General features: G+C 39.2%; 1 long non-coding RNA gene across 1 annotated transcript; it reads left to right on the forward strand.

The window, feature by feature from the left end:
• Positions 1-3,651: 3,651 nt before the first annotated feature.
• Positions 3,652-7,072, forward strand: LOC116218499. Its single transcript, XR_004162889.2, has 2 exons — positions 3,652-4,131; positions 5,468-7,072. It is a non-coding gene; the product is annotated as an uncharacterized LOC116218499 (long non-coding RNA).
• The last annotated feature ends 2,714 nt before the right edge of the window (positions 7,073-9,786 follow it).

Genomic DNA, 9,786 nt, shown 5'->3' on the forward strand with positions numbered 1-9,786 from the left:
TGGGGAAAGACAGAAAAAGTTTGAGAACCACTGTGGTAGTTGAAGATGGAGAGAGCTGAGGGATTGTTGGGCGGAAAGTCTCTGTTTAAGAGCCAAAATGACGGAACAATTGACAAAACTAAAGTTGTATGTAGCATTTGTCAAGCTGAATTTAGCTATCACAGAAGCAGCTCGTCTTGAAGTTATCACCTTAATGCAAAGCACCTGACCGAAAGCAGTCCCAGGTTAGATGATCGCCAACCCACACTCCATGACTTCTCTAGGAAAATAACTAGACGAGTCCGTGAAAAGGTTGCCATTTGGGTTGCCGGTGACTGTCGGCCCACAGTGGGCTGATTGAGGTGATTTGAATTGCTTCAGAGGAAATTCTTACGATTTACCGTCAAGGGGCACCATTGTGTTTAAAAAAAAAACTACAATTAAACAACAGTGTCTAAAATACACGCTGTATGAAGTGATTACTCGTTAATTTATAAGATTTAGTCTTAAGAAGAAAAAAAACTTTTAATCGCGATTAATTAATTTCAAAATGTGCGATTAATTAGTTAATTTTTTTTTATCTATTGACAGCCCTAATATTAACCCATTATATCTTCAACCATTCTAGAGCAAGTAATGTAATATAAAAGGTTTGATAGGGTGAGGAACATTGTGAAAAAGTAAAGAAATATGGCATTATTATTGTGCAGTGTGCAGCTTTGAGCACAGAAAAACAATTTTGCAGGCATTCCCTCAAACAATGTCTTTCTCACCTGCTCAAAGCGAATCTCACCAATGCAAAGTTGACAATTTCAGTTAATGTTTTTCATTGTGATCTCATTGTCATCTGCTGCATGGAGTGCTTGGTGAGTGTTATGCTGTGTAGTGCACTTATAAATAATACGCTCACACGGTCAGCGTGGGGTTTGCTCTAACTTTTACTGGAGCGACTTTCAACATGTTTCTCACAACAGCCCGTATGTCTGCTGCATTCTGGGTAATGCAGTTAACTTAATGCACATAACGACACAGTGAGTATTAACAGAGAACGTTTTGATACAATGACGTTACACCCAGTATACTTTTGTCCTTAAATCAATGTTAATTTCAGAAAATGTCAAAAGGTTTGCCGTAAACCAGTGACATTTACTTTCTAACTTTCATAGACTTCAATGTTAGCTAACATGAACTGTTTAGCAGCATAGATCATGGGGGGTATTCGTCGTAGCTCGCTAAACAGTTTAGCGAGCTAATTTTCAGGCTAAGATAAAAAAAACGCCCCTCTTTTTGGTTTGTGGAAGCAACTTTTGATAAATCACCATAGTTACATATCGATTAGCACTAACCTGCTCCAGGGCAGGCTAACTTAAGTGTAGCTGGATAAGCTTGCCACACCCCCGGAAAAAGGAGGGATCCCATTGACCAAGGACTGATATTAGAGTTAGATTAGCGGAGGGAGAGAGTTCTTTGCGATCGCCAAGATCCATTATTCTTGTATGAGCGCTACCGATTCAGCCGACAAGGAATCATTAATTTACAAGACCTTCTCGAGTCATTTATTGCAAACACCACATTGACTGTCTTGCGCTTTTTTGCGAGTGGTACATTTTTGTAGTGTCGCCGGTGATGCGGAGAACAAAGCACTCATAATTATATGAGTGTTATTAGTACACCATAGCATATCATTATTGTAGAAAATGATTACGGTGGACTCATGATAAGAATAGAGAGAAATACAGACAATTTATTTTCACTGCTTCAATTTATTGTATTTGTTATTAATACATTTAGTCATTTAACAGACGCTTTTATTCAAAACGACTTCCAAGGAAATGTAAAACTACATCGAGGAAGGAGGTGAGGGGATTTGAACTAGCAACCATGCAGATTCAAACCGGTAGAGGTAACCTCCGTACCAGCTGACACTTGCCGTCAGGTATTCATACATAGATATCACCGTATAAACATCCCAACACACCTTGCTCTCACAGCGGTGGTGGTGTTGAATTTTGCCATGATTATGGTCTTGTATTCTTCATAAGCGTTCATGTTCATCTCCTACTCGCCCGCGGAGAAAAAAAGAGCCCTTTTCTTTGAGTTTAGAACCATTATACCGTTAGAAAATCATGGTTTTGGTGATCGACCTTTCCTGCCTTTTGAAGTAGGACGTGCACGCGCAAATGCCATGATAACTTTAGCCTGCTTGAAATTAACCACATGATTAGGATGCGGGTCAGCCGTTAACGAACCGATATTTGCTGTTCTCAATCAGCTCGCTAATCTTAACGGGCTAAAAGGCCAATTGATTAACTTAGCTTCAATCCTACGACGAACGTACCCCATATGTAACATAAACAAACAAAGATAAAATAAACAAACATCATTTTCATCAAAGAGTTCTTGTATGTGCCTCTTTACTTTTAGCAAGCTAGCTAGAAATAGCAAGATAATCTATTGGTAATGTCTTTTAAGTTTGGTGCTCTCAGCCTTGCTAGGTTAACACAGCCATTATGTACAGTCGAATACAGTAGAATTCAGTAATCACATCTTTTCCACAGCTATTCATTTTTTTTGGGTCGTCTTCGGGTTGTCTTATAATTACAGTAAAGATACCCATCACATGAAAGTAAAATGTATATTTTCTTCTCCTGCAGCCACCAACACAGTTTCTATTTTGTCGTCTGTTGTCTCTCCCAGTTAAATAGTGGAACGACATCAGGTAGGCTATAACAAACAGTGGAACTGCATCAGCTAGGCTATAACAAACAGTGGAACGGCATTTCAAGTTAAGTGGAGCACTAACTAGCTAGCGTTAACTCTTTCAAAGATCCAATCTATTAAGAACAATGTAAGATCATTTTTTGGATCAGCTAACATAAATTCATGGAAAGCATATCACGGAAAACACTCAGCTGGTGCTCTGTTGACTTAATATTAGTTAACTTAGGAATAATCTCCATTTGACCCGCCAATAAATAAATGAAGATGGCAATTCAAGCTGTAAGTATGTCTTTTGTTTGTATGCAGCCCACTGGAGGAGAAGACATTGATACTGTGAAAGGGGTGTGGGTCTGTTTGCTAAGCGCTTGTCTACCTGCAATACAGCTGCAAACTCTGAACAGCAGCAAAATTACCGCCAGTGGCCAAAAAATATATTACATCCTTACTGTTAAGAACTACCATAGAGAATCAATGGGAAAAGTTAAGAAAGTTAAGCTTAACTAATGTTGGCTCTCACGCCGGCCGGAAACATCACATAAATAGCCTCGGGGGCCACCCAGAATGTGGGGGTGAATTGTGTTTGAGTTGCTGGCCATAGTTTGGGGATCACTGCTCTTATTTGTGCCCCAGTATGTAGATTGGAATGTGGATCTGCATAATTACCTGTTTACAGTGGTGTATAGTAAGCACTTCTTCTAGTAACAACTTCGTTACTGTACTTAAGTCGTTTTTTTGGATATCTGTACTTTACTTTACTACTTTTATTTCTGTTTACTTTTATTTTTACTTCGCTACATTTTGCAAAGAAAACGGATACTTTTACTCCGATACATTTCCCCTGAAACCTTCGTTACTCGTTACAAAATCAAATCATCTTTAGAAAAAAAAAGAATCATGAGAGTGACGAGACCAACGTCGGGGACTGTGGTAGAACACAGATTGCAAGTGTGGGTTTTATACCTGCTAGGGTGCTCATATCTACTAGGGTACGTCATAGACGCCATTTTGTCTGTCGCGGTTTGACGTATCGACTCCTCATTCGTTAACCTCTGCTCGCGGAGTTCAAGGGCATAGCTGTTGAATATATGCCTAAATGTAAAATGCCTAATATAAAAAGGACCTGATCGCGTTAATGCTGACGGTCAACTATATTGGTAAACCGTAGTAATAATACCCGAAGCACCGTTGTGGTCAAGTAAGGTCCACGTTTGTGTAGCGGCAAATAACAGTCACACTGTGATTGAAGTTTTTTTTTTATCGTTTTGTTTGCCATGGATTGGTTAGTTAGTTTAGCTAACGGAAGCTACCCAAGCTTACGCTAGCCACCTCCACCCACACACACACACACACACATTTGACGATCGTATCCAAGCTGTTATTGAATAAACTTCAACTTCAACGACTACTTAACACGTACGACCTCCTGTAAAGGTAAGTACTATCTTATGCCATTGTATTACTTTGCAGTTGACTTAGTCCTGTTGTTACATAGGCAAGGTGTATTGGGGCTAGCCTACTGTCATTAATTTATGGATGAGCAAGCACAAGTGTGTCAGTGAGAGCTGTTTTTGTGTACCAATAATGACAACGTTGGTAATCGGCTGTGTTTTCTGTTTGTGAAAGTCAGTAAAAACGTCTTTTAAAATTTGTATCGTCTTCTAGTTTTGTAAGAGTAGTTTGCCAGCTAACCTGCTAGCTAGCTACCTTGTCTGAGGTAATATAAGTCTGAGGAGTTAGTCGATAGCGAGCTATTGAGTGAACCAGCCTCATCACTCTCTAAATTGAAAAGACATAGCTAGATCATTGACATTGTACCCTTTGCAAAACCGCGACAACTTCGTTGCAGATGAGACACATGGGCTTTCCATTAGTGAAACCGGGTAAGATAAAGGCAAAGTTGTCTCCATTTATCTTTATAAGCTCCGTTGTCAACTTTCCTCTTCAGCCCTTTTGACAAAGACATCGTATGCTTATTTCTCTCTGCACGCTATTTTCCTCAAACAATAAACAATGTAACATTGTAAGGAGGCGCATCAACCAACTATTTCGAAATAAAAGTAGCCTAAGATAGACGCTAAGTAGTAGCCTAGGTCTAATTAGGAGGCTCAATGTTGAAAAAACTATCATTGCTATTCACAATAGGCGAGACTATATTGACATTTACATTTAGTCATTTAGCAGACGCTTTTGTCCAAAGCGATGTACAAGGGAGAGAACAGTCAAGCTAAGAGCAATAAAAAGCATGGTGTAACAATAAATACTACTTTACATGAGAATTAGAAAAAACAACGACCTAGAAAAAAGGAAAAAGAAGTGCAGGAATGTAACTGCTGAAGTGCAAGTTAAGCGCTAGTCAGGTGCCAGTTAGGAGGGGAGGTGCTCTCTGAAGAGTTGGGTCTTCAAAGACAAATAACTAATGGGGCATAACAGAGGGGCATACGAGAGAGTTCGTTATAATAATTAAATTATTCAAACAGACAACCAATGGGCTCATTCACATGGTTTATTATCATTAGTTATTTGTAGTAGACCTATCCATTCTCCATGTAGATAAGGGGCACCTATCGCAGTGTCTAAATAGGCAGTCATTTGTTCTACAAAACATCTAAATATGTGTAAGTCATGACATGCAAATGGTTTAAACCAGCTTTATGTGTCTACCATATGCTTCATCAGTTTCAGTGACAATGTGTTTTTGGTAGGTACAGATTGGCATTTTTTTTAATGTTTGTTAAATTAATTATTGTGTGTTTGTTTTTCCCCTCAGGTTTACCTACAGAGAGGCACACCTAGGAACCAAAGCAACCAAAGCAACATCCATGGACCCACACCTGGCATACTAAGCACCTGAAGAGCCAACACAAAGCCGATCAGGACATGCCCCCCACTTTACTCCGCTCTTCCCCCTCACTATGGCTCCCTTAAAGTATCCCTTAGAACAGGCATGCAATTGTTAACACATTTAATACCCATTTGTTTACATATTTACTACAAACATGTTCCTACCTAAACTGACATGTAAAAGAAGGGATCCTTGGAACTGGGGTACTCTTCTTTTTGCTGGACCACTGGTCAGGAACTACCATGCTTACTGTTTCAGCAATAGTGAGGTTATGGCTGCAATATCAGTGGTACACTGCTCTACGGTGTCCTCGACATCGCCCACACGGAGGAGTGTAAATGGCAGAGACTATGCTGCTGAGGTAAATGTCCCTGTGATCCTGATTTTCATTACAATATTATGTCTGGTCCACTGTTTTAATATTGTCGCTCGGCCAACCTGTGCTTTTATGGATCCTGGGGTTAGGGCTGGCCCTGATAGTGTTGTTGCCCTAGCCTAGACTTTACATTTGCCCCCCCCCCCCCCCCCAAACTATGACACACTATGCTCTACCTCCAAATGATGATACTGATCTCACTTCTATTGAATACTAAGATACTAATTTATATTAATTGATGTTTGCATGCTCGTCCATGAAACATGACCTGTTGTATTTCATTTGATAGCTATATCAATGTTCAGAAAGGGTATGGGGTGGTAGTAGAGTAGTTCAGTAAGAGGATGACGGTAGTGCCAAGTATCCCTTCCTTTTCACATTTGAATTTCAGGAGGACATAAAAATGTTTTTAGACGATTGTGTGTTTGCACAAGGCCTCACAGCTGCGAGCAGATTTTTGAAATCAACCCATGGTAAGGAGGAGTGCAGTGAAGCAAGGGATCCTGAGTAATTGTTGGTTCATGACCTCAGCATACAGAGACCCTCCACTTGAAGACCTAACTTCCTGCAATCACCCGACACTAAATGTCTTACATTGAAATAAAAGATAAAACAACTCTGTACACTGTCATAGTTCTGCAATGTTTATATGTGTATTTTTTTTTTCAAATGTAATGTAAGCCAAGTTGCATTGAAACAGAGGTGGTGACATGGTTCTGTGCAAAAGTTTTAGGCAGGTGTGAAAAAATGCTGTAAATCATCAAGTCTGTCTAGGATTACATGAAGAGACAGAAGGATTTGAGGAAGCCTACATCCAAGAAGATCTGTGGTTAGTTCTCCAAGATGTTTGGAACAACGTACCAGCTAAGTTCCTTCAAAAACTGTGTGCTAGTGTACCTAGAAGAATCACACCACATATTGATTTGATCTAGATTTCTCTTCTGTTCATTCACTGCATTTTATTAATTGATGAAAAAATTAACACTTCCATTTTGAAAGCATTCTTAGTTTACAGCATTTGTTTCACACCTGCCTGAAACTTTTGCACAGTACTGTATATCAGAGACAGTTTAATTATCAAAGAAAATTAATTGATATTGGAGAAAGTATTGATGGCATACGTGTTGTAAATAAACCAAGTGTTTCGACATTCAGAGCTAATTGTTGGCCAAGCCTCATATTCAGACTCAGGTAAAAACACGTTAGTTACATTTTCTTAATCTACCCACCGATGTATTTATCGAGTGAATTATACCGCTGTATTTAAAATCAGGTTTGGTAAAAGGTAAATCTCGTAGCTACAGCCGCTAGCTAGCATCAGGTAAGTCTCGTAGCTACAGTCGCTAGCTAACTAGCATCAGGTGAATAAGCTAAACTTTATTTTTGTATTGCAACGGATGATTAGTTTGTATCGTTGTGTCGTTGATTACAAAAAAACAAGTGTTTCGTGACGGGAATCACCACTTTTCTGAATAGCTTGATCACTTAGCTATTAGCATGCTAAGTAGCTACTGTACAGTTCGCGATTGGTACTGTATTACTCGATACTGGTAATTAATTGTTTACGGGGTCCTACTGGCAAAATAATCGGGCAGCAAATAAATTCTGACCAATGAAGTAGCGGAATGTAATACTCCGTTGACAAATAAGCAGTCGAGACGTCACAATCGCGACAGACTCTATGACGTACCCTAGTAGATATGAGCACCCTAGCAGGTATAAAACCCACACAAGCAGGTTTGGCGAATCAGTGGTCCTAGCGCACGTTAATGCGTTATTGACCGTTACCATGGAAACACCAATGAGCATGAACCACACAGGCCAAAGTTAACATTGAGCGGTGGGGCACGTTCAGATGTGCCCCACGAAATCTGCCTGGCAACTAGACTGGAATAATGCGAAAACCGCGAGACCTGTACCCCGTGACTAAGAGAAAAAAAACATACAGATCAAAATCAGACAGATCAATGCCAGTAACGTTACTGCTAGTTAGCTATCGCTAGTTTTCGAGTATTTGGGAATTGTTTCAATTCAGCCTACAATGAATAATGTAGACTAGTTGTTGAGGGTGCAATTTAGTACATTGTTGTTGGAAGATAAATTCGAAATTAAACGTTTGGGGCCACACAAAAAGATTAAGACATTCACAAGAAACACGATGGGACAGCAGAGACTGAACGTGACTCTCCATACTTTCCATTGAAAACCCGTTTGTTCATGGACTGGTGGATTTTAACAGCAAAGTCATCGAGAGGTTTGCTTAAGCAAAGAACCACCGCGCCAACTTCCTATTTAAGTGATCTGCATTGGTGAGTCAAACTTTTTTTTTTTCGGAGCTGATGGATGTATCAATGCAATCTGCAAGGACATCGTCTTTTTACAAAGTTTTGTTCATTTAGCAGCATGTTTTGCTGCTGTTATTTGTTTAAGTTGTGCCTTTCGCTTCATATTGTATGCCACACGTGTGCCACAAGCTTAATAAATTAGTCAAGTTATTTGAGCTATGTGTCTGTCTAATATTTTTATTTTGTAGCAATCATTTTACTTTAATGCTGTATTATAGGCAACATCTTTGTGTTGCGCTGAAGCATGTGAAATGTATTTGAAATAGGATTTCTGCTCCTTGCTGGCACTCAAAATGCAGCCCATAACATATCTTACTGGTCTACTGCTTATAAACAGCTACCTCTAGTTTTTTGACGGTGACATGAAGTCATACAAAATTGCCCCACCAGAAATTTCAGGCTAAAATCGCCACTGCTCCAGATCAAGGCAAAATGGACTGCAATATGCAGTGGAAGGATATATCCAAAATATTAAGATCAACAACGAAGGGGGCACAACAATAATCGAAGCAAAAGCACACAGGTCTCAATCAAAAAATTAGAAACCCCACGACCTCTTCATTAAATGCCACCAGCACAACCTTGTAGACTAGTCATGTTCTTTCACCGCTTGGTAAGATCTGTATATAATATTTCAAGCTAGCTAATAACCTACAAAGATTCTTTATTCTTATTCTTTATTCCATCTCTGGCGAAGTATCTAGCTAGTTAGCTTGGATAGTGTCAATCTACACTACAGTAACGTAGCAGTGTGGAGCAAAATAGTAACGTTATTGTTCAAGGGATGTGTGTGCATGTTGCTGAAAGTATTTCACAGTTACTGTGCTTGTAAAACTGATAATCCTGATGTAATGCTATGGCTTTGTATCAGATCGCCAGGTTATTGCTCTCAGGTTGTGCCATATGCATACATTGGGATACTCAGGAGCCCATTCACAAAATGTTACCAAGATTACAATTTAAAAAATTCATAATGGCTTTTTGGGACGTTTTGTTTGAAGATGAACAAAACATTTTTCAGTTTCAAGTAATGACTGGGTTGTTACTTTCGGTGCTGCTTTAGTATTGCCTATTGAGTTCAAATAAGGCCCAGTTTGTATGCTCATTCTAGTCGGAATAAACTTCATAATTTTCAAAATTCTGACCCTTTGCTTTTTTATGAACAGCATTTACTTGTACTTTTACTTTCAATACTTAAGTACATTTAATATCAGAAAATTACTTTTGATACTTAAGTACAGTAAAGATCAGATACTTTAAGACTTTTACTCAAGTAGTATTCTAAAAGGTTACTTTTACTTTTACTTGAGTAATTTTCCAGGAAGGTATCTTTACTTTTACTCAAGTATGGCTTTTGGGTACTTTATACACCACTGCCTGTTTATCAGAGGGGCTCCATCACTCTCCTTAGTGTATCAATTATATCCAGAGATTCACACAACTCCCCTAAAAACAACTCAAGCATACTAAACAGCTGTTTGACCTCAAACACACACAAGCTCTCCACACGCATACCAAACAGC

The sequence above is a fragment of the Clupea harengus genome, chromosome 22 (assembly GCF_900700415.2).
Source record: "Clupea harengus chromosome 22, Ch_v2.0.2, whole genome shotgun sequence".
Lineage (NCBI taxonomy): Eukaryota > Metazoa > Chordata > Actinopteri > Clupeiformes > Clupeidae > Clupea > Clupea harengus.